The sequence below is a fragment of the Pteropus alecto genome, unplaced genomic scaffold, assembly GCF_000325575.1.
Source record: "Pteropus alecto unplaced genomic scaffold, ASM32557v1 scaffold107, whole genome shotgun sequence".
In the NCBI taxonomy this organism is placed as follows: domain Eukaryota; kingdom Metazoa; phylum Chordata; class Mammalia; order Chiroptera; family Pteropodidae; genus Pteropus; species Pteropus alecto.
In genome coordinates, this window is record NW_006440619.1 from 186,857 (window position 1) to 212,496 (window position 25,640).

At 37.6% G+C, this 25,640-nt stretch overlaps 1 protein-coding gene and 1 pseudogene across 5 annotated transcripts in view; both read left to right on the forward strand.

Moving 5' to 3' along the window:
* TMEM164 (transmembrane protein 164) overlaps positions 1 to 25,640 on the forward strand; it is a 182,634-nt gene that overhangs the window by 93,105 nt on the left and 63,889 nt on the right. The window lies entirely within an intron of this gene.
* Positions 21,334 to 21,452, forward strand: LOC112484196 (annotated as a pseudogene).

A 25,640-nucleotide genomic window follows, 5' to 3' on the forward strand; every position in this document is an offset into this window, starting at 1 on the left:
TTTGATTTTGAATGCTTCCAGCTCACAACTTTGGCAAAACAGTCTCTGCCATCATCAAGGTGGCTGTGGTTCCTCCAAACAGGTCACCTTTATCTCCCTTCTTAATGGTACCTTTTCCCCGAAAAAAGCCAAATAGTCCTTGCAGAACCACTGAGCGCAAACGGATATGATGCGCAAGCTTGAAAGCAAAGGTCCCAAAAAGTCCATTTCACATACCTGAAGTCAGAAAGCTGGTGGTGAAGTTTTCATTAAATCAAAATATAACTTGACTGGGCCTGCTGATGTTTCTTAGCCCTTTTGACATCAGCACCAGTGGCAACAGCAGCTAGTGCTTACTATGTGCCTGGTACTGTTCTAAGTGCTTTCCATGGACTAATTTATTTAATCCTCACAATACGCTTATGAGGCAAGGTAGTGTTATTATCCCCAAGATCAAGGTGCCAGCAGGATTGGATCTTCTGTAGCCTCTGTCCTTGGTTTGCAGATTGCCACCCTCTTGCTGCCTCTTCATATGGTCTTTTCTCTGTGTACATATATTTCTGGTGTCTATGTGTGTTCAAATTTACTCTTCTTATAAGTACGTCTGTCAGATTGGATTAGAGTCCACCCCTATGGCCTCATTTGAACTTAATTACCTCTTTAAAGACCCTATCTCCAAATAGTCACATTCTAGGTATCAGGGATTATGGCTTCAACATATTAAATTGGGGGCTGGGGAGTGGGAAGACACAAGTCAGCCCTTAACAGCTTTACTACTATATACAGAGGACAATGTTTCTCTCTCCTCCCCTCTTTCTCTTTCTTCCCTCCCTCCTTCACTCCACTCCCTTCCATCCCTTTTTCCCTCTCCTTTTCTTCTGTGTCATGGCAGATTTGCTATTATATTTATTATAACACATAATACTTTCCAAATAAATGTCAAGCTATAGCCAACCAGCTTATCAAGAATGTTCAAGTAATGTTCCTTAACACTGAAATTTCTCTGATGAGCTTTCTCTTAACTAGTGATTCCAGTCACTCTGATAAATAATCTTGGTGCTCTTTTTCTAAAATGAAGCTGAGAAACCTTACAGTGGTGGGCATGTGTCATGCCAGTTAGCTTTGGTCTGGTTATTTTAAATGGTTGGGACCCCTCCTGGGCTACAGCTGGCCTTAAGGACTTTTATTTTGCAAGTCCTTAGTTGAGCTCAGATTGACTTAAAATAAGACATAGGCAGATAGGCAACTCCTTCTTAAGCCTGATGATCCAATTAGGCAGGAAGCCAGCTTTTGATTTTTCTTTTGCCCTTCCTTCTTGGCCCTTTATATTTTTAAACCTTTTTTTTTTTTTTTTGCTCATTAGCAGTAATGAGGAAGCAAGGAAAATAAAATGAACTAATTAGTGTGTATGCCAGTAACACAGACGAACATACACTCACATATATAAAGACAGAGAGAGGATTGTAGGAAGTTGGCATAGTCAGCTAAAGGATTGGGGGTCATCAGTGAATTTCCATGTGCTGTACTCTGTCCTGTGACTCATTGGCACCAGGGTTTGCAGACCAGCTAGAGAATGCCCAGGTCTCAGTTCCTCCTGGTTCACCATCTTCGAAGCTGACACCTTAGAAGAAGGAACGTGTATTACAATGGCCTATGTTACAAGTAAGTGCTCTTTGCAGCAAGAATTCTGGAGAAGGTCTCTTTTTGGCTTCGGATGAAATATTGCAGGGCAATTTTTCTTTTGCTTCTTAAAGGGAAAGGGTTCAAGTGGGGGTCAGGCTCCACCACCAGGAGGAAGCTTGTCTGGTCTAATTTTAACTTCTAGAGGGGGAATTTAGGAAGATAAAATGACTTGCTGAAGATGCCAATATGGGTGCCTCTAGAACCCAGGTCTCCTGACACAGACTTCACAGCTCTTTCTGTGTTGTCTGACTGAAATTTTGGGAGGGGTTTGAATGCTAGTGAGTCAAGGTGCTGGAGATGCTTCTTAGCCTCCCTCCATCTAAGAGTTAGGTCATAGTCTTCTTTAAGAAGCTGAAGAGAATCATAGCAGCTATTTCTAAAAAAATACAGAAACATAATTTTGCTTACAATTTTACTAGGGACACACAGACTGCCACCTCCCACCCCTCTCCCTACAAGCCCATCCATGGATCTCATGTTAAGATTACCCCCTCCCAAGCTGACAATAGTCCAGGTCTTGGAAATATATGTGCTGCCTAGTTTGTAAGCTCCTCGTTATAGCCAGTAGCTTTTTGGCTTGATGGTGATACCAGATTCCTTATCTATGCCTGTGACTTTGTAAAGAATATCATCTATTCCAGGCTAAACTACCTTCTGGAAAGTGAAAGCCAAGAGGTAGAAGCTAACTATGATGCCTGTGGAACCTGATTACATATTAGCTTTTCAATTACTAATCTTATTTGGCCCTCAGAATGAGGCACTATGCCCAAGCCGCATCCCCTAGCTTTGTGCCTTTTGCCTTCTAAGGCCCATGAGAGTTTCTTCTGAATGCAGTGTTCTGAGCAAGGGAGATTGGAAACAGAAAAGAAACCTAAAGGCACTATATCAGCCCACTTCCCAGACCAAAGACTCTAGCCTGGCCTATAGTTGTGTTTGTAGCCATTTGTCTTCTAGAATAATAATAAGAAGAATGATAATGCTTTTTATTTCATCAAGCTCCTTTCTTCTAAAAGGCCCAAAGCCTCAAGTATATTGTTATCTCATTATCAAAATTTTCTATTTTCGTGTATCCATGTTGATCTCTTATGTAAGTTCTTTTTCCCCCCCTTTACTACCCATCCTCTTCTGCCCAGTACTTTTTCTCTGTTATGTGGCTCTTTTGAATGTTTTGAACTTTCAGATTCAGTGGAAGAAGTTAGTAATGATTTTCTTCATTATTGGGGTAACTATCTACCACCCGCAATCACCTCAGTGTTTTTGGGATACAGCTTAGTCGCTGGCACACCTGGTACCCATGTGTATTGCTTGGGAAACTTTGCTGTCACCAATGCAAATATGCTTGAGAATCTCACTCTTTTCTAATAAGCACATTGAAATGAGCTAATTGATCTAGAAAAGTTATTTCTATGACTGGCAAATTGAGCTATTTAAAAAAGTTATAGTTTGGATTTGGGGCCTGAACTAGGAACACACTGCCCTTTTGCTTTCCTGAGGGTACTTGAAACATAAAGAGCTTGGTTTCAAAATAATCCATAGCAAAAACAAACAAACAAAAAACCAGTCCTTAGCTTTCTGAATAATCGATTTGGGGAAAATTGTGCTTTAACCTATAAAGGCCAGTGCATTTCTGATCAGATGAATGCAGTGTGTGAGGATAATGGAGGGTTGAGAAGTAAATGGGGTTCCTGGTTGAAACCAAGTTATAAGGACTACCTTAGAATATGTCTAGTTACTACCTTTATTTTAAGATTGATCTTTGAGGGTCTTATATTCTCCTTGAATCCAGCATGATCACACTAGTCACTACACAGATTTTTATTGAGCCCTTTTCTCTGTCAAATATTATACTATATGCTGCAGGGGATGCAGAAATAGCCAGGGTACATTCCTGACCTTCAGGAAACTTGCAGTTAGAAATAGAAGGCATAAATGCCTAAAAAGTTATGGCGATACTAGAGCCAGAATTGTGAAAAAGGAAAATCACAAGGCAATTCAGGATAATTGCTAAATTGCAATTGTTCCAGAGTTCTAAGAAATGGGAAGGGAATTAATATTAGCATTTATAGAGTACCCACTATATGCCAGATAATGTATATATGTTATATTTATTTCTCACAAGGACTCTATTTAACATATGAGGAAACAGGTTCAAACTGGTTAAAGGACTTGTTCAGAGTTACATGGTTTGTAGGTGCTCAGGCTAAACCTGTGTCGTGCACTTTGCACTCTACCGTGCTACCTCCTAGAGTGATTATTAAGAGGTCCAGAAAGGCTTCATGGAGAAATAAGCCTGAACTGAGCCTTGAAAGATGATTAGAATGTGCAAGCAAACTGCAGAGGAAGGAGACGCTTCAAGTTAAGGGAAGACCATGTCCAGAGGCATGGAGGTAGGACACGGTAAACTAACTCATCATTGAAATTCTGAAGAGCAAGATGGAGAATCATGAATTCCACAGGGAGAGACGGGGAGAGAGGGAGAAGGAGAGGGAGAGAGGGAGAGAGGGAGAGAAAGAGATGCAGAGGAGGGAAATTGTGCCTACCTCCTTAAGGCAGTTCTGAGGATTAACTTAGTTAATATTTGTAAAGCACATAGCGTAGCACCTGGCAAATAGGAGGCCCTCTGTCATTGTTAGATATTCATTATTCGTCTTTGATCCCCACAAAGCCCTGTAAATTAGGTATTAGCATCTCCATTTTAGAAAGTTTAAGTAACTTGTACAGGGACACACAGGAATCAACAGAACTGGTCTGAGAACTTTCGTCATCCTGATACCAAAGCTCATGGTTTTCCTTCTTCCTCTTTCTTGTTTAGATTGATTTTCAAGTATTAAGCCAGATCAACCTTTTGCGATAAGTTTTATATAATATTCATTAGTGATTCAGGAGACTGATAATACTTTTAGGATTTTTTAAAACAAAAATAATGCATGCTCATTGGAAAAACATTCAATCAGAGGCAGAGGAGTATAAAGAGAAAGCTATTTATCTTGCCCCATCAACTTTTAATCTTATTCCCCCTAGGAGTAAGTTGTGTTAAAGGTTTGTGTGTCTTTCTATATTTTTATTTTGCTCATAAGTGTAGATAAAGAGTTTCATTTCTAGGATTGTTGGTTTGTTTTGGTTTAGGTTTCCTAAACAATTGGCATTACACTATAAACAGTACTCCAGTATATTTTCCTTTAACATAACAGGAGATAATCAGTAATCTTTACGGGTATGGACATAACTCATTCTTTTGTAATAGCTGCTTAGCACTCCATAGTTTGATCAGACTATATATTCATCCTGTCCCCAGATTCCCAGCACTGCATCATAAATATTGTCTGTGGGCAAGGATGTGTCTTTTGTGGTATCTGTCCCCTGCAGGGCCTCACACCTAGGACATGGTAGCATACACAGGTAGAATAAATGAGTTAGTCAACCAACTTGAACCTCTGTATTGCTCAGAGGAATTCCAAGGATCCCTCTCACATACCTGAGATCTTGGGCGTGAAGAGAGAGGGATGATAGATGATATTTTTTCCAGACAAATTATTTTTTAAATCACTTAAAATAATGTTTTCCTGATTACAACAAAAGACATACTTACTGTTGAAAATTTGTGAAATGCAGAAAAGTATAGATAAAAAAGTAAAAGTCATCAATGCGAGTGTGGTTATTTCTCAATACATTAAAAAAACAACAACAACAAAAAGCACGAGGCTTTTGTGCCTTTGTCTTTACAAATGTGTAAATGTTTTCTTTACAGAAGTCACATATATTTAAAATGGAAAGAATAGAAAACAGAAAAATACAAGAATAAAATAGAAATCATTGAGCAATAATAGCTGTTTGCATTGTTTGCTGTGCGTTCTCAGTCTTTTTGTTTCTGCATAGATGTTAAGAGTTAGTATCAAAAGTAGGGACTCTGGACCCAGCTTGTCTGTGGCTCCTCTACCTTTAGCCCTGTGACCTTGAGTAAATTACTTAACCTCTGTGATCTCATTTTCGTATCTGTAAAACAGTGCTCAGATGAATGGAAATAATGTGTGATAAGCACTGAGCCCAGTGTCTGGCACATAGTAAGTACTTAATAAGTGTCAGATGCCATCGGTGTTATTACTGTTCCTAATATTATCTTAGAAATTTAGGGGGGTTCCTATTCGTGTGTGCTTTTTGATGTTAGTCTTCGGAACTTTGGCCCCACCTGGCTCCCTGAGCTGTTAGGTGATAATGAAGTGAAGGGGGCTTTGTTTCTGAATAAGCCTTGCTGAGGGAGATTAAAATTCCCTGGCAGGCTTTCTTTTCCACATTGACTAATGGAACCTTTGTTTTTTGTATGTTTCCAAGACAGCCTTCTTGATTAGGGAACTGGCCAACCTTCTTTCCTCCCTCCTGACTTAGGCCACTTCTGGTTTTTCTTCCTATTTGAATAAAATGTCCTGGACTTTGGGTTTGTCTTGAGGCAAAAGCCCCTGAGCCCATGGGAGGAATGGAAGTAGCGAATGAAAGTGTCAGGGCAGCAGCCCTTTTGCCTCCAGAGCTTGCTTGGTTTTTGTCTTAGTTCTGTTTTCCTAAAGTGATAAGAAGGAACAGCCTCTGGCCATTGTAACCTATACTTTTACCCCAAACTTGAGCCACTACTCCAAGCAGTATTTCTTTATGCAATAAAAAAAAAAAAAAGCCTTATCTAGTGGGTGATTTTATTCTCTTCAGTCTGTGGACAGGTCGTTCTCAACCCTGGCTGCATGACTAGAATCACCAAAATTGATTTCAAAACATACCCATTTTAAGAAAGCAATCCGGGCAATTCCTGTGTGCAGCCAGGGTGGCTCTGCTGTGCACTCTTTTCCAGTCCCACCCTGCCACTGACTTGGAGCTTTGAACAGTTAACTTTACCTCATCAAGCAGTAGTTTCCTCATTCATCCACTGGGATAAGTTATATCTGCTCTCTCTACCTCACAGGTCATAAACAGAATATAACAGATAACAAAAGATAATAAGAGATAGCAAAGAGCTTTGAAAAATATTTAAAAAGCACTACACAAAGGAGTACTTGCCTTGTTCTCCTTTCAGTCATTATTTTGAGGGGGGGCGGTAATGCAGATATTACTCATATATCATAACTTTATCCTTTTAAAATGTACAATTCAGTGTTTTTTAGTATATTCAGAGTTGTACAACCATCACCACTATTTAATTTTAGAGTATTTTCATTATCCCCCAAAGAAGTGTTGTTTCCATTAGCAATGTCTCCCTATTCTCGACTCCAGCCCTGATAACCACTAATCTACTTTCCGTCACTATGTAGTTGACTATTCTGGACATTTCAGATAAATGGAATCATATAATATGTGGTCTTCTCTAACAGACTTTTTCTCTTAGCATGAAGTGTTTAAGTTCATGCATGTTGCTGCACTTGTCAGTACTTCACTCCTTTTAATGGCTGAATGATATTTTTTGTATTTGTTAGCCTAAAAATAAAAAGCCAAAGTGAGGAGCAGCATTTATTTGAAATTTAAAGAATATTTATTTAAGAAGCAATGATTCAGACAGAAACCTGAATAGTGTTCAGATTAGGAGGTGAAGGCAATGGATGTTTGTGAGAAAGGGAAGGGGAAGTATTACAGGAATAGAAGGAAGGAATTTCTGTAGGTGCAGATAAACTAACATAGTGTTGCTAATTATAAAGAATGTCTTTAATTTTCAGTCCCATAGTCATGATGTCTGTTATCTTTGTAAACAGCTGTTTGGAATACAGTGCCGCTTTAGGCCCAGTCCAAAGGCTATTTTGTCCCGTTTTTAACGTTTCAAAGGTTTGAGGAATAAGATGTGCTACGCAGTTCCTCTGGGATGGAAGCTCTGACTCTGAAATGGTTCCGTTTATATTATATTTCACAGATATATCACATTTTATGTATCCACTTATCCACTGATAGACATTTGCGTTGTTTCCACCTTTTGGCAATTGTGGATATTGTTGCTATGAACATTCGTATAAACCTGTTTGACTGTCTGCTTTTGGGTAGATACCTAGAAGTGGCATTGCTGGGTCATATGATAACTCCATGTTTAACCTTTTGAGGAACTGCTAGACTGCTTTACAAAGTGACTCTACCATTTTATATTTCCACCAGCAGCGTATAAGGATTCCAGTTTCTCTGCATCCTTACTGACATTTTTTATTACCTATTTATTATAACCATCATAGTAGGTGTGTATAGTACTAACTCATTGTGGTTTTGATTGTATTTCCTGATGACTAATGATGTTGGATATTGTTCCATGTATTTATTAGCCATTCACGTGTCTTCTTTGGGGAAACATCTTTTCAAATTTTTTCCTATTTTTTATTGGATTGTTTTTAATTGTTTAGTTGTGAGAGTTCTTATTTGTTTTTGACACTAGACACTTATCAGATATATGATTTTAAATATTTTCTCCCATTCTGGGAGTTGTTTTTGCATTTGAAGCACAAAGTCTTTAAATATTGATGAATTCTAATCTCTAATTTTTGTTGGCTGCTTGTGCTTTTCGTGTCATATGTAAGAAACTATTGCCTAATCCAAGGTCACGAAGTTTTATGATTATGTTTTCTCCTAAAAGTTTCATAATGTTGGCACTTGCATTTAACTCTATGATTTATTTCAAGTAAATTTTTATACAAAGTGTGAGGAAGGGGTCCAAATTCATTCTTTTGCACATGGATAGTCAGTTGTCCCAGTACCATTTATTGAAAAGACTCTTCTCGGTTGAAATATCTTGGCACCTTTGTCAAAATCAATCAAAATAAATGTAAGGGTTTATTTCTGGATTAGTAATTCTATTCCATTGATGTATATGCTTATCCTTATTCCAGGACCACATTGTCTTGATTATTGTAGCTCTATGGAAAGTTTTGAAACTGAGAAGTTGAGTTCTCTAAATTTGTTCTTCTTTTTCAAGATCGTTTTGACAATTCTGGGACTCTTGTCTTTCCATATGAATTCCAGGATGATTTTGTCAATTTCTGCAAATCAGCCAGCTGGGATTTTGATAGAGCTGCATTGACTATACATCAATTTAAGGAATATTGCCATCTTAACAATATTAAGTCTTCCAATCCATAAACACAGGATCTCTATTTATTTAGATCTTTAATTTTTTCAATGATGTTTTGTCATTTTGGAGTATAGGTATTACACTTGTTAAATTTATTTCTGTGTATTTTATTCTTTTTGGTGGTATTGCAAATGGAACTGTTTTCTTAATTTCATTTTCATATTGCTCATGCTACTCTGTAGAAATACATTTAATTTTTCTGTATTGATTTTATACCCTGCAACCTTTCAAAACTCAATTTATTACTGCTAGTTTTCTTTTCTTTTCTTTTTTCGATGTGGACTTTTTTCAGATTTCCTACAGATAAGATCATGTCTTCTACAAATAAAGATAGTTTTACTTCTTTTCAATCTGTATGTGTCATACTTTTTTCTTGCCCAATTGCCATGGCTAGAACCTCCAGTAGAGTGTTGAATAGAAGTGGTAAAAGTGGACATCCTTGTCTTATTCCTCATATCAGGGGGAATCATGCAGTCTTTCATCTTCAAGTATGATTTCAGCTGTGCATTTTTCACAGATGCCCTTATCAGGTTGAGGAGGGTTCTTTAGTAACCTTTAATAAATGTTGTCAGGGAAATGAGGATAGTAGAGGTTGTTTGATGTGGAAATACTTAGTCATTCTGAGTTTGGAATTACTTAGGATGAGAAAATTTCACTTCTTTCCAAGGGAGGCATGTGATGCTTCAGGGGTGCTAAGTCATCTGCATTCAAATTAAAATATGGAATCATAAGTATATTAAGAAGAGCAGTCAAAACTAATAGAGTTTCTGTTCAAATACAGTGATACTGCTTTGCCATGAGAGAACTAGAGGGAAATATAATACTTCAGGGCTGACATACAGTAGGAGTTCAATAAATATTTATCGAATAGCTGGTATGCTAAGTTTAGGTGTATTAGTCAGCTTGGACTGCCACAACAAAACCATAGACTGAGTGCTTAAACAATGTAAGTTTATTTCTCACAATTCTGGAGACTGGAAATCCAAGGTCAAGGTGTCAGTCAGCATGGTTGAGTTCTAGTGAGGGCCTTCTTCCCAGCTTATAAATGGCTGCCTTCTTATTGTGTCCTCATATGGCAGGGAGAATGCCCTCAAACTTTCTGGCGTTTCTTCTTATAAGAGTTTTAATTCCATTGTATGGGCTCCACCCTTATGACCTCATCTAAACCTACTTATCTCCCAAAGGCTCCACCTCCAAATATCTTCGTAATAGGGGTTAGGGCTTCAACATATGAATTTGTTAGGGACACAAACATGCAGTCCATAACAGTGGGTTACAATACTGTACACACCAGGTGTGGCATAGGCAAATGTGAAATATTAGTATTCATAACAGAGAATGGTGGGGCACAGTCTGACACTCATAATAACAGCTACCATGTATTGAGGGCCTACATATGTGCCCAGAAATGTGCTAGAATTATTACTTCCCTCTTCTCAGTTAATTCTCACAGGCAGCCTTGAAATGTATGTGATCTCATTTATATAGAGAAGTAAACTGAGACAAACATAAAGATATTAAGCAGTCCACCCAAAGATACTCAACTAGTGAATGGCAATGTTGCAAAATAGGACCCAGGATTCTGTTTTCAAAGCCCGTTCTCTTTCCACTACACCATGCCATCTTCCTCACTGCACCCTGAGTCCTTGTAACTCAAAAAGTAGTCCACAGGCCAGCCGAATTGGCCTCCCCTGGGTATTTGTTAGAAATTCAGAATCTTGGGCCCCATCTCAGACCTATAGAATGAGAGAATCTGCATTTTAACAAAATCTTCTAGGGATTGGTGTGCACATGAAACTCTGAGAAGGCCTGGGAAGGAAAATCAAGAGAAAGCAAAATGACCAATATATAGTATACAAAGGAGCAAAGGCAACTCAATACTGCTCAGCTCTTATTCTGCTTCTGTTCTTTCTTTAAGGAGACTTATCATTGAACAGGTGTGGGTGGCACATACCTGACAGAGATGGAGCTCTTCTTAGTGAAACAGTCAACTATAGGGCTTGACAAAAGTTAAGATCATTTTTTACTTTACTGTATGTGAGTTATACCTCAATAAAAACGAATAAAAAAAATGTTAGGACCTGAAATCAACTGCAAGTGAATTTTAAAATTCATAGAGATAAATAGGTGAAGTACCCCAAACCAAGGATGAAGAGCTATTTTGAGCTTTGAACAGAAGCAAAGATAAAATTCTGGGAGTTCTAGATTCTTGATACTTCCATTCAGAACAGCCTCTAGCCAAATTAAGGAACAAGGTATGAAGTAGAAAGGAGAAATAGGCAAAAACCTCAGGATGCTCTCCTCTTACCTCAACAGCTGTCCTCCCAGCCTCCTCTTATGTCCCACACACCTAGGACCTTATGTAAAGTGGTTTGAGACTTTAAGAGAAACTGAGAGGTTAGAAAGCCAAAGAAGAGGGTGATCATTTCTAAGTTCCAGTACTACATGGGTACCATTTGAGGAAACTTTAATGGTAGGAGCTGACCCAGGAAAGAAGTTTGGGCAGAGAAAATCTTGCTTAAGTCAGGAAGTTCTACAAGGTAGTAGATAGTATGTGTATAGTTTTATATTATGGAAAATGGAAAAATACATTAAAGTCGAAAAAATTACCTGAATGTATCCATTACCCAGTTCAGCAATTATGAACTCATAGCCAATGTTTTTTATTTTTATTTTTTTAATCAGTACACCTCCACCTCAAACTGCCCTGTCACTCAATCACAAACACTTAACCCCTGGATGATTTTGTAGGAAATCTCATTTAATTTTAACTGTAAATATTTTCTTATACATCTCTAAAATACAAAGACTCCACACATACACACACACACACACACACACACACACACACACACACACACACACACTTGCAATATCATTATAGTATCTACACTAATTATCAGTACTTCTTTAACATTATTAAATACCCAGTCAGCAGAGTACAGGTTTCTAATCCAGCCAGATTGCTGTTCCAGTCTTGCTTCTACAATATCAATAGCCCTTCTCTGAGCCTGTTCCAGATTGTAAAATGAGGATGACCATAATAATTTCTAAATCTTCAATAAAATAATACATGAAAAGTGCTTACCACAATGCCCAATATTACTGTAAGTACTCAATAAAAATTAGCTAAGATTATTATTTATTAATATTATAAAAATATTTGAGTTGCTATTAAGGTACCTTTAAGAATATTTTTGACTTAGAATCAAGAGGCAGATTTGGAGACCAGGAAAAACCTTTTTTTGGGGGGGAAAAGAAAAACAAAACAACTTTCAAAGTGGCCTAAAAAGTCACAAGAGAACACCGATATGAATTGCAGCTAGAAATGATAGGGTTCTGTACTTTTCCTCCACTGTATATAGTTTATTCCCCCCTGAGATTACTGTTATTTGCGGATAAGCTTGTGCATGTTGAATAGTTCCCTTACTTCACTGGAAGAGAGAGGGGGCGGGGTGTGAGGTGCCAGTGCTGGAAGATTCAGGGCAGGGAGGAGCATTGCAAGTTAAAGGGCAGCAGGGGCCTCAGAATCCTTGCTCAAGAAATGAAGCGTCAAGTTCCCTGGGTAGTCATGGGCTTAAAGTTCACCTTGTGGGGACTGGCCTGCACAACCCAACATTGTGCATGATCCGGTGGCATGAGGCAGGCTCATCCTCTTTTGTTGCCCTAAGCATCATTCGCTTTCCCCTGGGGTGCCCTTGCTCTCTGCTTCCTGTTCCAGGCATCAGCTGAAAGCTTTTTAATAAAAATGGAACCCAAAGAAAGAATGATAAGGTGTCTGATTTTAACCTGACTTGAGAGAACACCAGATGTTTCATTCTGTCTGAAGGTTCGAGGGAGGAAAAGCAATTAGCAGCTGCTACTGATTTAGCAACAGACACCTGCTAAATGAAAATCTGTAAAACTCGCCAGGCTTGGCACCAAAAGTGCATATGCTGTTCTCAGGCATTTCTGGGAATTGTAAATTATGTTGGCCCAAAATAGGCCGTGGGTGGGTGGGTGGATGGCTGTGGGCTGCAGAAGGGGTGGGGGACTCTAAAGAAGCTGAACGTGTCCATATAGATCAGCAGTATGTTTTTTCTAAGATGACAGCAACTTAGAAATGACTGTTTGGTGGGTGAATAGTGAGAAAGAAAAGAGAATTAATCTTCCAGAAGCTGCCTTGTTACTCCCTGCTTCTGACTTGACTCACAGGCTGCCCGCTGAGGGACATCACATAGGGGCAGAAGTAGGGCTGACAGGATGGTAGGGGGAATCCTGCTTCCCATCTTCCCTGGCTTATCCAAGAGAGTATACCTCTCTTCTCCACCAAGGGCAGTGAGTGTCAAAGCAGGAAGAACCCTCAACTCTGTGCTCAAGGCAGCTCCTACCCTGCGACAGTTACAGACTGTTGCCTCAAGGAGCCATCTCAACATCTTCTGCTGAGCTTGTTCTTTGCTTTGGCTGGGAAGGAGGCTTATGTTTATCTATAGCTTTCACCTTTCCAGAATTCTTTTCCAAGTAGATATTAACTACTGCTCTCCACCTCCATTTTCCTAAAGCACATTGAAACACAAACAATGGAAATAGAGATTCATGAAGAAGGGTTTAGGGAGGGAGGGAGGGAGTGTGTATGTGTGTGTATGTGTGTTGGAGGGTGCAAGGTTCTGTATGAAACGGTATTCCAGGTATGACCGATTAGTAAGAAAGCCAATCTGTAGGTGATCTAAATGGTGTTGAAAGAATTGAGCCACTTCCATTTGTGCCTCATACCACATTCACTGTACGTGACTGTTGTTGCTTAGTCTCCAAACTAGGCCAGAGGTCAGCAGCAGCTTGCGCCAAAGGGATGGGCCCTGTTCTGTTTCCAGTCTTGAGTAAAGGGATGGTGGCTTACCCTGTGGGGCAGGGGCCAGGAGGTGCTGTTGGCAGATGCATGGCCAGAGCTGTCCTGAGAAAATACTGCCTAGAATTTTATTCTGGCAAGATGTTTCAGTGTGGGTAAAGACTAAACTCCAAGTTCCAGAGGTAGAACTAAGAGATGATTCTAGCTCAGAGGGGAAGAAGGAATAGTGAGAAAAGGGTAAAGGTTCTCCACTTTTCAGCTAGAATTGGGGGAGTTCCATCTTTTCTGGTCAGGGTATAGACAGCATTCCTATCAATCAGTACCAATAGGTGGAATAACCACAGCACAAATAGTGATAACAGGTTGCCCTAGAGAGAGACCCAGGGACTGTGTCTATGATGGTGTGTACTAGATGTACTCATGGCTGTTATTAAATCAGCAAATGTTTCTCAAAACCCATTACACTCTTAATAAGTCAGACCAGCTTGTGTGCCAAAGTTCCAGTGACCTCTCAGCAACAGAATTACTAATTTTCCTTCAGAACCTAAGACCTATAGGCCTCAACTAATTGGAAGAATAATTTTGGTCCCTGGTGACCAAAGATAGCATGTCTCATCCCAAGGTGATATTTGGTTGGTGAGCCCAGGCCTAACATCAGGGTTTTGTTTCTCCAGGGATCCTGTTAATAGAGGGGGTTGGATAGGGCTTGAGCCTCCACTCGTCTCAAACCCTAGTGCACATGGAAGAGCCTGCTTCTCAGCACACATGTGACTGCTGGGTGTAACTTGGACTGCCACCTTTGATAGAGGTTGGAAACTCCAGGCCGGAGCATTTTATCCTTTTTTCTCTTCCTTCTAGCCTTTTTTTTGGGATTTATTAGATATTTTTTTTTTCTCATTCGATTTTCCCTTTACTGGTTGAGAAGTAATACACACTATTTCAGTTACTATTTTTCAGTGGTTATCCTACTAATGTTAACATGCATACTTGTCAAAGTCTAGAGTTAATATTTTTACTTTCTCAAATGATACCAAAACCTTATATTATTTTTTGGTAATAGCTTTATTGGGATATAATTTACATAACAAAATTCACTCATTTAAAGTATATAATTTAATATTTTTAATATATTCACAGAGTTATGCAACCATCACCACAGTTAATTTTAGAACATTTTCATCAACCTCAAAAGTAACCTTTAGCTATCATCACTCTGTCCCCTTACAGCCCCTCAACAACCCTAAGCAACAACTGATCTAATATTTATCTCTATTGATTGGCCTGTTTTGGTAATTTAGTGTAATTGGAATTTATAACATGTATCTTTTCATGTCTGGATATACCATATTTATTTATCCATTCATCAGTTGATGGACATTTGGATTGTTTTCACTTATTGGCTATTAATAAATAGTGCTGCTATGAACTTTCATGTACAGCTCTTTGTGTTGACATTTTAAAAAATCTCTTGGTATATATGAATGTATATACTGTGAGATAGGATTACAATTTCATTCTTCCATATGTGGACCTTATAACATTTTAACTATTTATCACCCTCAACTTATGTGCTTGTGTATTATCATGTATTTTAGTTCTCTATTGTTTTAGCCTTTCTTTTAAAAATTATACAAGATGTTATTACTTCATACAATCAATGATTTTCTTTTTTCAGATTTACCTACATAATCGCCACTTTCTTTGCTCACTATTTTTCATTGCATCTCACACCTTCCATTTGATATCACTTTGCCTTTGCTGGAAGTCTCTCCTTTAGATTTCCCTTTAGAGATAATCTGCTGATGGCAAACTCTCTTGTTTTTTTATTTATTTATTTTTATTTTGTATAAAATGTTTCTATTCCTTCTTCATTCTTGAAAGATATTTTTACTGGATTTGTAATTATTTTTCTCCCAACACAATTAAGATATAATTTTACTATATTCTGTCTTCTGTTGTTGCTTTGAAAAGTCAGCAGTCAGTCTTAACTTTTGCTCCCCGAAAAGTAATCTCTCTATTCGTTCTCATTGCCTTTAAGATCTCTTTGGCAAATGCCATATTATTTCACTTACATGTAGAATCTAAAAATCAAAACAAACAAACAAAAAACAGAAACAAACTCATAGAAATGAGAACATTTTCATGGTTGCCAGATGGGAAGGAAGTTGGGGGTGGGCAAAAAAGGGGAAGGGATTAAGATATACAAATTGGTAGTTACAAAATAGTCATGAGGATGTAAAGTATAGCATAAGGAATATCTTCAGTAATATTGTAATAACTATGTATGGTGTCAAATGGGTACTAGATTTATCAGAGTGATCACTTTGTAAGTTATATAAATGTCTAACCACTATGTCATATACTTGAAACAAATATAACGTTGCATGCCAACTGTAACTAGAGAATAAAATTATTAAAAATAAACAAAAAAACAAAACAACAACAACAAAAATCTTCTCTTTGTCTTTGGTATTCTGGAGTTTTAGTAGGATACGTTTTAGTGTTGATTTGTTTTTGCTTATCTATTTGAGTCTTTGAGCTTTTTGAGTCTGGATATATGTATCATCAGGTTTATAAACATTCTCAGCTATTATACTTTCAACTATTACCTCTGTCCCATTTCCTTTTCTTCTGGAACTACATTTAGAGTTATGTTAGTCCATTTTACTCTGTCTTCCACATCTTTTAATCTTTATTTTATATTTTTCACCTCTTTGTCTTACTATGCTGCATTTTGGATAATTTCTTCAGCTCTATATTCCAGTTAATTACTCTTTAGTTGTGCTTTTTCAGTAACTAAATCTATCAATTAAAACTATCAATAGAGTTTTAAATTTCAATTATTTTTTTTTATTTTCACAAACATATTAAACATAGTCTATAATTATTATATTCTGATATCCTTAAAGATATGTTTTCATTGGTTCTTGACTTATTTATGTGTTTAGGTTTTATTTTAAATATTACTGTTGTTGCTGTTATAGTTCTTTTACTGTATATTGTTTATTTTTCTTGAGATTTTATTTGTGGGAATTTTTTGAGTACTAAATTCCAGGTACTTGAGAGCTACATTTTCCTGGGAGCTGCCTGTCATTTCTATGAGAAAATATTCTGATTCCACTCCTACCATTTAGACTTTTGGAGCTTGGCCTACTGTAGTGTTTCTCCAAGTATATGTTAAGCATTTTTGCATCTAGATTTCATTAGGGAGCTTTATTAAAATACAGAATGTTGGGCTCCATCCTAATGGGTCCAAATAAGATTTTTAAAACAAATCTGTGATGAAAATAAAGATTTTTCATATTCTCTCTGTATTGGATTATCCAGGAGCAGCTGCAAGTCTGAGTTCACCTTCAGCGCTGATAGAAAAATTACAGGCAGACTTGAAACATGGGAAGAGATGTAGAATGGGAGAGTTAAGCAGAGAAGAAAATAAAAGAAGGAGAAAAAAAAAAGCGAGCAGAGTCTACTCATGTCAGGAGGTGGTCCAGTACCATCACCATTTCTGCTGGCCTCAGGCAGACACGTGATACTTACCTTCCCTAGATTTAAGGGTTCATAAACCTGGCTCCAGTGTATAGCAAAGGTAATGGTCCTTGTTCAGGGGAGATTTTAGAGGCAGCAGGGTAGTGAAGCATGCCTTACAAATGGCTGCCTGGCCCACTGATTGCCTCCAAGTAAGGGCCTCCAAGGAGTAGAAGATTAACCAGACTCCCTGTTTAGTTGGTGGGTATAGTGGGATGAGTGATGAGTGCCCTTGAGCTATTTTGACTGGGCTGAGAGCCAAATCCCTGAAGCTTTTGCCCCTTTCTTTACTCTTGTGCTAGTGTGGAGTTGGACTTATTTCAAGCCATCTGATGCTCACGTCCTTTGAAGGCACTGAAATATAGACAGATGGTACCACAGGCTGGGCTGATGAGGGCCTAGGAGTTTAGTACCTTTCATCTCATATCTTCTACTCTACATGGCTTACATTTTCTATATGGAATCTGTAACCCAAGGGAGGGGAGAATGATGTCATGGTCATGTCTGTGGTACAAAAGGCCCTCATGGAACCTAACCAGGAAAATCAACCCTGAGTAAGTCATTCTGAGGGCATAGTTTGGCCTCTGCACACAAGCTGATTGTCTTTTGACTTGCACTGCCCCGGTTCCTCTGTAGGCCTTATGAATAATATCTGTCATTAGCCTTTCCCCTGAGTTCTGTGGAGAGAGCCACACAAATATTTACTTTTCCCTTTTAAGACCTAAAGTACATTCTTGTGTACTCAAAGCTTCTTTCTTCTTTCCACATGAAATTTGAGCTTTTGGCCCAGTCTAAAGAAGGGGTAAATCTAGATTTAGTGACTTTGGATACCCTTGGGTCCACTTTGATGGCTAGTGCCTGTATCATGGTAGCTAGGTAGGATAGGCCTTCAGGTTTCACAGTAGACCCTATTTCTTTTCCATTAGGGAAGCAGCCTGGAATATCAAACATACAACCGTGGTTAAGATCACGTATTCTGGAGCCAGGTTTCCTGGGTTCACATCCTGACTCAGCCATTTAATACACCTGGAGAGCTTAGACAGGTTATTTAAATGAACCCTCACTCTTTTTGAACAGACCTTGGGTGCAAAAAATTGGAGTAACCATATTTAAAATACTTGATTCATATCAAACTCTTCCATTGGTCTGTTCATGGCCTGAATTAATTTTATTCACTAGTCATTTATTTCTTTATAGAAAACATAATAAACTATGATGAACCTAACCCAAGAACTAGCCACATCAATAATAATTTATGTCTGCTTACGCGCTTCCCATCCTGCTTCTTATCTCTCTACCCTCCTTGATGGACCCACTAGCCTGAATTTTGGTTATTATCCCTTTGTACTTTTTGAAAATAGACTTTATCTCTCTCATACGTATGTGCGATCCTAAATAGGATATTGTTTCATTTTAGTTGTTTTTTGGGCCTTATAAAAAGAGTATTATGCTATATGTAGTCTTCTTGGATTTGCTTATTTTATTCAGTGTTATATTACTAATATTCATTGCTATTATTGAGTATAACTGTAGGTACATTTTCACTGTGGTGTAATATTCTATCGTATAAATATACCACAATGTCTTTGTCCATTCTCCTTGAGGTGAGCATTTAATCTTTTCCAGTATTTTACTATTACACAAACCTCTGTGCTTTAGTTTTTTCTCCTTAAAATTGAAGAATAACAATAGAGGCTACCTCATAAATGTGTTATTAGGATGAAAGGAGTTAATAGTTGTAAAGTTTTATACAGGGCCTGGCTCAATAGTATATGGTTGGGCTGTGTATTAATTTGTTTGGGCTATCATAACAAATACCACAGACTGGGTGACTTAAACAGTAAGAACATTTCTCACAGTTTTGGAGGCTAGAAGTCTAAGATCAAAGTGTCACTAGTGTTGGTTTCTTCTGAGGGCCTCTCTCTTTGGCATGTAGGTGGCCGTCTTTTCCACTGTCTTCATGTGGTCTTTCCTCTCTATCTCTCCGTATGCTAATCTTCTCTTCTTAAAAGACAGCAGTCATATTAAATTAGGGCTTACCCATAGGACCTCATTTTATCTTAATTTCTCTTTTAAAGGCCCTATCTCCAAATAAAGTCACATTTTGAAGTTCTGGCTTCAACATCTGAATTTTGGGGGAATATAATTCAGCCCATAAGAATCAGTAAGTATAAAACCATTATGATAATCATTATCTTCTTTACCTCCTCATTACAGCTCAGGAAAATGCATCAGACTTAGTTATGACATATCTGCTGGGAACACTCAAATATTATTTCTTACTATTATTATTACTAGGTGGTCAGAACACCAGTGCTTTCTTTCTTGCCTTTTCAGAAATGACTTTTATTGTTGTTGTTGTTGTTGTTGTTGTTGTTGTTGTTATTTATGCCTATAGCACCTGGTCTTCCTAGGTAGTCTCCCATCTGAGTACTAACTAGGCCCGATCCTGTTTAGCTTCCGAGATCAGACATTGGGCTTGTTCAAGGTGGCATGGCCGTAGACCATGGACCGTGGCTCCACTGGGGCGCAAACCCAGGACCTTCTGCATGTAAAGCAGACATGCTAAAAGCTACACTATGGAACCACGTCCAAGAAATGACTTTTGATACCAGCAACAATGCTAAAGAGTGGCACTTTGTGATTTCACAGGATGACAGGCAGCTCCTAAGTCTGCTAGAGGCAGGAGAAGAGGAGCTAGGAAGTTTTATTTTCACCTTGGTTAAAGAAAACAGCTAAATGAAGCAGCATATCCACAGGCTGGCTGACACAAAATTGCCACTCAGTAAAGTTCTATGGGCTTGCCTGGCCAAGGCAGGCAGGTCCGGGCTGCTATATCTTTTACACCAGGAAATACACTCTCACAAGTAGATGTACCACCAGGTACAGCCACCTGAGAACCACAACTCTTTCCTCTGGCTCTGTCAAGGACTCTGAGTACCAAGAAGGAAGTCAGGAACTGCCCTGATAGGGTTTGGACTGCAAAAGTAAGGACCTGTCTCCCCCATCCTGTCACTCACCGCTCCCTCTCTCCACATCAGACCATGAGAATCTGTCCTAACTGGGGGTGGAGATGGGATCACAAGGGAAGGTACAATGAGAACAAAGGATTTGAGGGAGTTTATAGACTCTCCCTTTACATGTTATTTTCTTTATATGCTCTAATACTCTGAGAGAGGGGGTTCTTAAAAAGTAGAAAATTCACACTAATCCTTAATAGCTTAATACATCCTCTTGTTTAAGGATTCCTGCAATATAGAGATATGAAAAATATAACATGGAAATTCTCCCCTCCCACTCTCAGAGGTAATTGTTGCTAACAGTTTGGTACATTTTTCTTTTGACCATTTTCTTGAACTTTTAAAAACTTTTAGCTACATGGTTAATAAATGAATATATTCATTTGTTGTAAAAATCCAATTATACAAGTATATAGAAATCAAAGTCAAGATTTCTCCTTCCCTATTCCAACTTCTCCTTCCCAGTCCTGCTCCCCTCCCCAGTTTGCTAAATATAATCCCAGTCCTTTTTTATGCATTTATAAACATCTAAAAATACAAATACTAATTTACCCTTTTTTCTACAAAAAGGATCATGCTTTGTAGAATATAAATTTGCTCAGTTTTACCTACCAAATGGTTATACTTCCTTTCTTGTAAATGGTTGCATAGTTAGACTTCCAGAGTATTTTTTGATGACTCTCCTTTTAATGGACATTTAGTTTGCTTTTACATTATTACATATGTTTTGTTATTACAAATAATGTTGCAATGAACATCTTTATACATACAGCTTTGAACATGTGTGCAAGTATCTCTGTTAGTATAAACTCCTAGAAGTGACATTAGTGAATGGATATTTAAAATTTTTGATAAATATTGACAAATCATTGTTCAAAATGAGTACACCTTGTTTTTTATTCGTTTATTAGTTCAGATTTATTTCATTTAAATTAAAAAATACAACTTTTTATTATAAAAGTTTTCAAACATATTGAAGAGTTGAATAATAATATAGTGAACGATGACTATATACCCTCCAGCTAGAGTCAACAATAACCTTTTTCCATCTTCACTTTCTAAGTCCATTTCTATTTCTATGTAAGTTTGCTGAATCATATCAAAAAAGTTGCAGACATCTTTACACTTCAGTTCTACGTGCTTCAGCCTGAAGATTCTAAGAAGAAGAACATTGTCTTGTACAACCAAAATACCATTATCACATTCAGGAAAATTAACAGGTCTACGGCCATGCTACCCTGAACAAGCCCGATCTTGTCTGATCTCGGAAGCTAAGCAGGGTCGGGCCTGGTTAGTACTTGGATGGGACACCACCTAGGAAGACCAGATGCTGTAGGCGTAAAAAATAAAAAAATATAAGGGATTGTAAACTGACAAGGTCCTTGCAATCTGTGAGGTCAACCAAGGGTTGCCTCGCCTAAAATATAAATAAATAAATAAATAACTAAAAAGAAAATTATCAAAAATTCTATAATACTGTCACTTTAATAATCAGTTTATATTCAAATTTTCCCAATTGTTCAAAAAATGTATTTTTAACTTAAAAAAATCAGAGAGGATGTCCCTGGATCTCTCCCCTTGAAATAACAATAAGTTGAATATCTAAATCTCAACAAACAAAACCCAACTTGCATACAAGCACAGCTGAATGAGTTATCTGTGCATAAGAGCTTCCAGAGATCAGAACGGCAGGAATTGGGGTTGGGGTAGATTGGGAGGAACAATGAACCTGCCTGTCACAGCCAGAGTTCCTGCAGGAGGAGGTAGAGGGGAGAAATTGCAGCTAGTTCCCCGAACAGCCCTGCCTGAGGGATCTGTAAATTCCAGGCAGCAGAACCCCAGGATCAGGGCAGAAAGCAGAGTGGAAACTAAATGCAGAGGGGCAACAGCTGAGTCTTAGTAGCCGAGCTGCCATTGCGAAGCATGAGGCTGAGAAACAGAGACTAGCAGCAACCCCCACTCACCAACCCAGAGCATGCCCTCCCTCCACCCCATATCATCCAAGACCAAACACTGCAGAGTCCTAGGGGAATTTGAGAAAGTGCTACCGAAACTGTCCCCAAGATTGACAGGGACTGAGACCGAAGGTAGCAATTGTGATTTAATATTTATAAGAAAAAAAAAAGACATTATCAAGATTCAAAGCAGGGATCCAAGAGGCTTGGACACTACCTACCGGAAATTAAAAGAAACACACCTTTTAAGCAATAGGCCAAAGAGAGACCTCTAATAAATCTTTATGGAGAAAAAAAAAAAAAAGCAGAATACACTCCCACTAATGTCCAGGCGGAGAAATAGTACATAAAACAACATGAAAAACCAGGGTGACAAGGCAGCTCTGAAAGAAAGAGCAATATCTCCAGAAAATAAGATTAAAGGCATAGAAATATGTGACTTAAGTGACAGAAATTTGGGATGGTACTTTTGAAAAAATACAATGAGATCCAAAATAATTTATATCAATGATTTCAGGAATTGAAAAAACAACTAGATGAGCAGAATGAGTTCTTTAGCAAAGAGATCAAAACCTTCGAGAAGAACCAAATAATAGAACTTCTGGAGATGAAGAAGACACTGAAAGAGATGAAAAATGAAATAGCAAGCTTGAGAAATAGAGTTGACCAAATGAAGGAAAGGATCAGTGATATCAAAGACACTAATTTAGAAATAAATCAGAAGGAAGACGAGAGAAACTGAAGAATGAAAAAAAGAAAAAAGAAATATAAGAGCTACCTGATAACTGTCAGGAAAGAAACATAAGATTAATGGCTATTTCAAAAGGAGAGAAAAAGGAGCAGGTATCAGAGAGCATTTTCAAACAAATAATTGACAAGAATTTTCCAAATCTAAGGAATGAGCTGGAGCTTCTAATTCAAGAAGTGAACAAAACCCCAATTATCTCAACCCAAAAAGGCCTTCTCCAAGACACATTGTATTAAAATTATCAAAAATCAATGACAAAGAATTCTCAGGGCAGCCATGGAAAAGAAGATGGTAACCTATTAAGGAAAACCCATTAGATTATTGTCGAACTTCTCAGCATAAACCTTACAAGCCAGAAAGAAGTGGAATCAAATATTCAAACTATTAAATGAAAGGAACTACCAGCCAAGAATAATGTATCCAGTAAATCTCTCCTTAAGATATGAAGAAGAAATAAAGACCTTTCCAGACATACAAAAATTGAGGGAATTCTCCACTACGAGGCCTGCATTACAGGAGATACTGAAATGAGTCAGACCACCTGAAATAAAATAACAAAAAAAGTACAAAACTATGAGTAAGGTGACTAGCAGGCAGACAGAAGCAGAGCACTACAACCCTTATTAAGAACAGGATATTTTAAGCTTAAACAATAAGAAGAGAATTGCTGTAGCAAGATAGTAATGAATGTTCAGCATACACAGGGACAAATTGAGACAACAATGACTGAAAAGAGGATTCAAAGATCCAAATTTGCAAAGAGGAATGGAGATAAGGCACACACAGAAGAAAATGGATGACTGTATATGTATAACTATCCTCTACATATTTGTAATGGTAACTACACACCAAAGATTCAGAACTGAAGTACTTAACATAAAACAAGAAGGACCAGAGAGAAAATCCACAAAACCCAACCAAAATTGAATATATATATATATGTGTGTACGTATGTGTATATATATATAGAAATGCAAGGACAGGAAACAATGGAAACACTGAGCTACTAGAAAACAAAGGATAAAATAGCTACAGGAAAACCTCGTATTTCAATTAATCTCCCTAAAGTAAATGGACTGAACTCACCAATGAAAATATATTGAAAACATTATACACTATGATCTAATGGGCTTCATTCCAGAGTCACAGGGATTGTTTAACATATGTATATCAATTAATGTGCTGCACCACATAAAGAAAATAAAGAATAAGAATCATATGATCATATCAATATAGATGCAGATAAAGTCTGACAAGATACAGCACCCATTTATGACTAAAACGCTTAATAAAATAGGTATAGAAGGAAAGTACCTCAACATAATAAAGGCCATATATGACAAACCCTCAGCCAACATTATACTTAATGGTGAAAACTAAAAACTTTTCCTCTAAGATCAGGAACAAGATAAGGTTGTCCGCTGTCACCACTGTTATTCAGTATAACATTGGAGTCCTAATGAGTGTAATCAGGAAAGAGAAAAAAATAAAAGGCATTCAAATAGGAAATGAAGAAGTCAAGCTGTCACTATTTGTGGATGGCATGATTCTTCATACAGAAAACCCTAAAGACTCCACAATAATAGTACTAGAAACAATATGTAAATACAGTAAAGTTTCTGGATACAAAATCAATGTTCAAAAATCCATAGCATTCCTATACTCTTTAATAATGAGTTATCAGAAAAAGAAATGAAAAAAAAATCATGTTTCAATTGAAACAAAAATAATAAAATACCTAGGAATAAGCCTAATAAATATGTGAAGGACCTATATAATGAAAACTATAAGACTCTATTAAAAGAAATCGTAGAAGATACAAAGAAATGGAAAAATATTCCATGTTCTTGGATTGGATGAATTAACACAGTTAAAATGACCTTATTACCTAAAGCATTATACAGATTTAATGCAATCCCCATCAAAATCCCATAAGCATTTTTTAAAGAAAGAGAACAAAAAATCATCAGATTTGTATAAAAGCACAAAAGGTCCCTAATCACCAAAGCCATCCTGAGAAAAAAGAATGAGGCTGGAGGCATCACTTTGCCCTACTTCAAATCATACTACAAAGTGACAGTAATCAAAATGGCATGGTATTGACAGAAAAACAGACACACAGACCAGTGGATCAAAAGTCTAGAAGTAAACCGATGTTTATATGTGCAAATAATTTTTGACAAAAAAGTCAAAAACATACAGTGAAGAAAGGAAAGCCTCTTTAATAAATGGTGCTGGGAAAACTGGAAAGCCACCTTCAAAAGAATGAAACTAGACCATTGTCTATCACCACACACCAAAATTAACTCAAAATGGATTAAGGACCTGAATATACAACCGGAAACAATAATTTGCATAGAAGAAAACATAGGAATTAAACTCATAGACTTTGGACTTAAAGAGGATTTTATGAATTTGACCTCAAAGGCAAGGGAAGTAAAAGCAAAAATAAATGAATGGGACTACATCAAATTAAAAAGCTTCTGCACAGCAGAGCACATCAAAAAGGCAGAGACAAACATCCAAATGGGGAAATATATTTGCAAGGAACGCCTCTGATAAGGGCCTAATATCCAAAATATACAAAGAAATCATACAACTATCATCATCATCATCATCATCATCATCATCCAATGAAAAAATAGGCAGAGGACCTGAACAGACACTTCTCCCAAGAAGACATACAAGTGGCCAAAAAACATATGAAAAGATGCTCAACATCTCTAGTTATTAGGGAAATGCAAATCAAAAACAAAATGAGATACCATCTCACACCTGTTAGAATAGCTGTAATCAACAAGACAAGTAATAACAAATGTTGGCG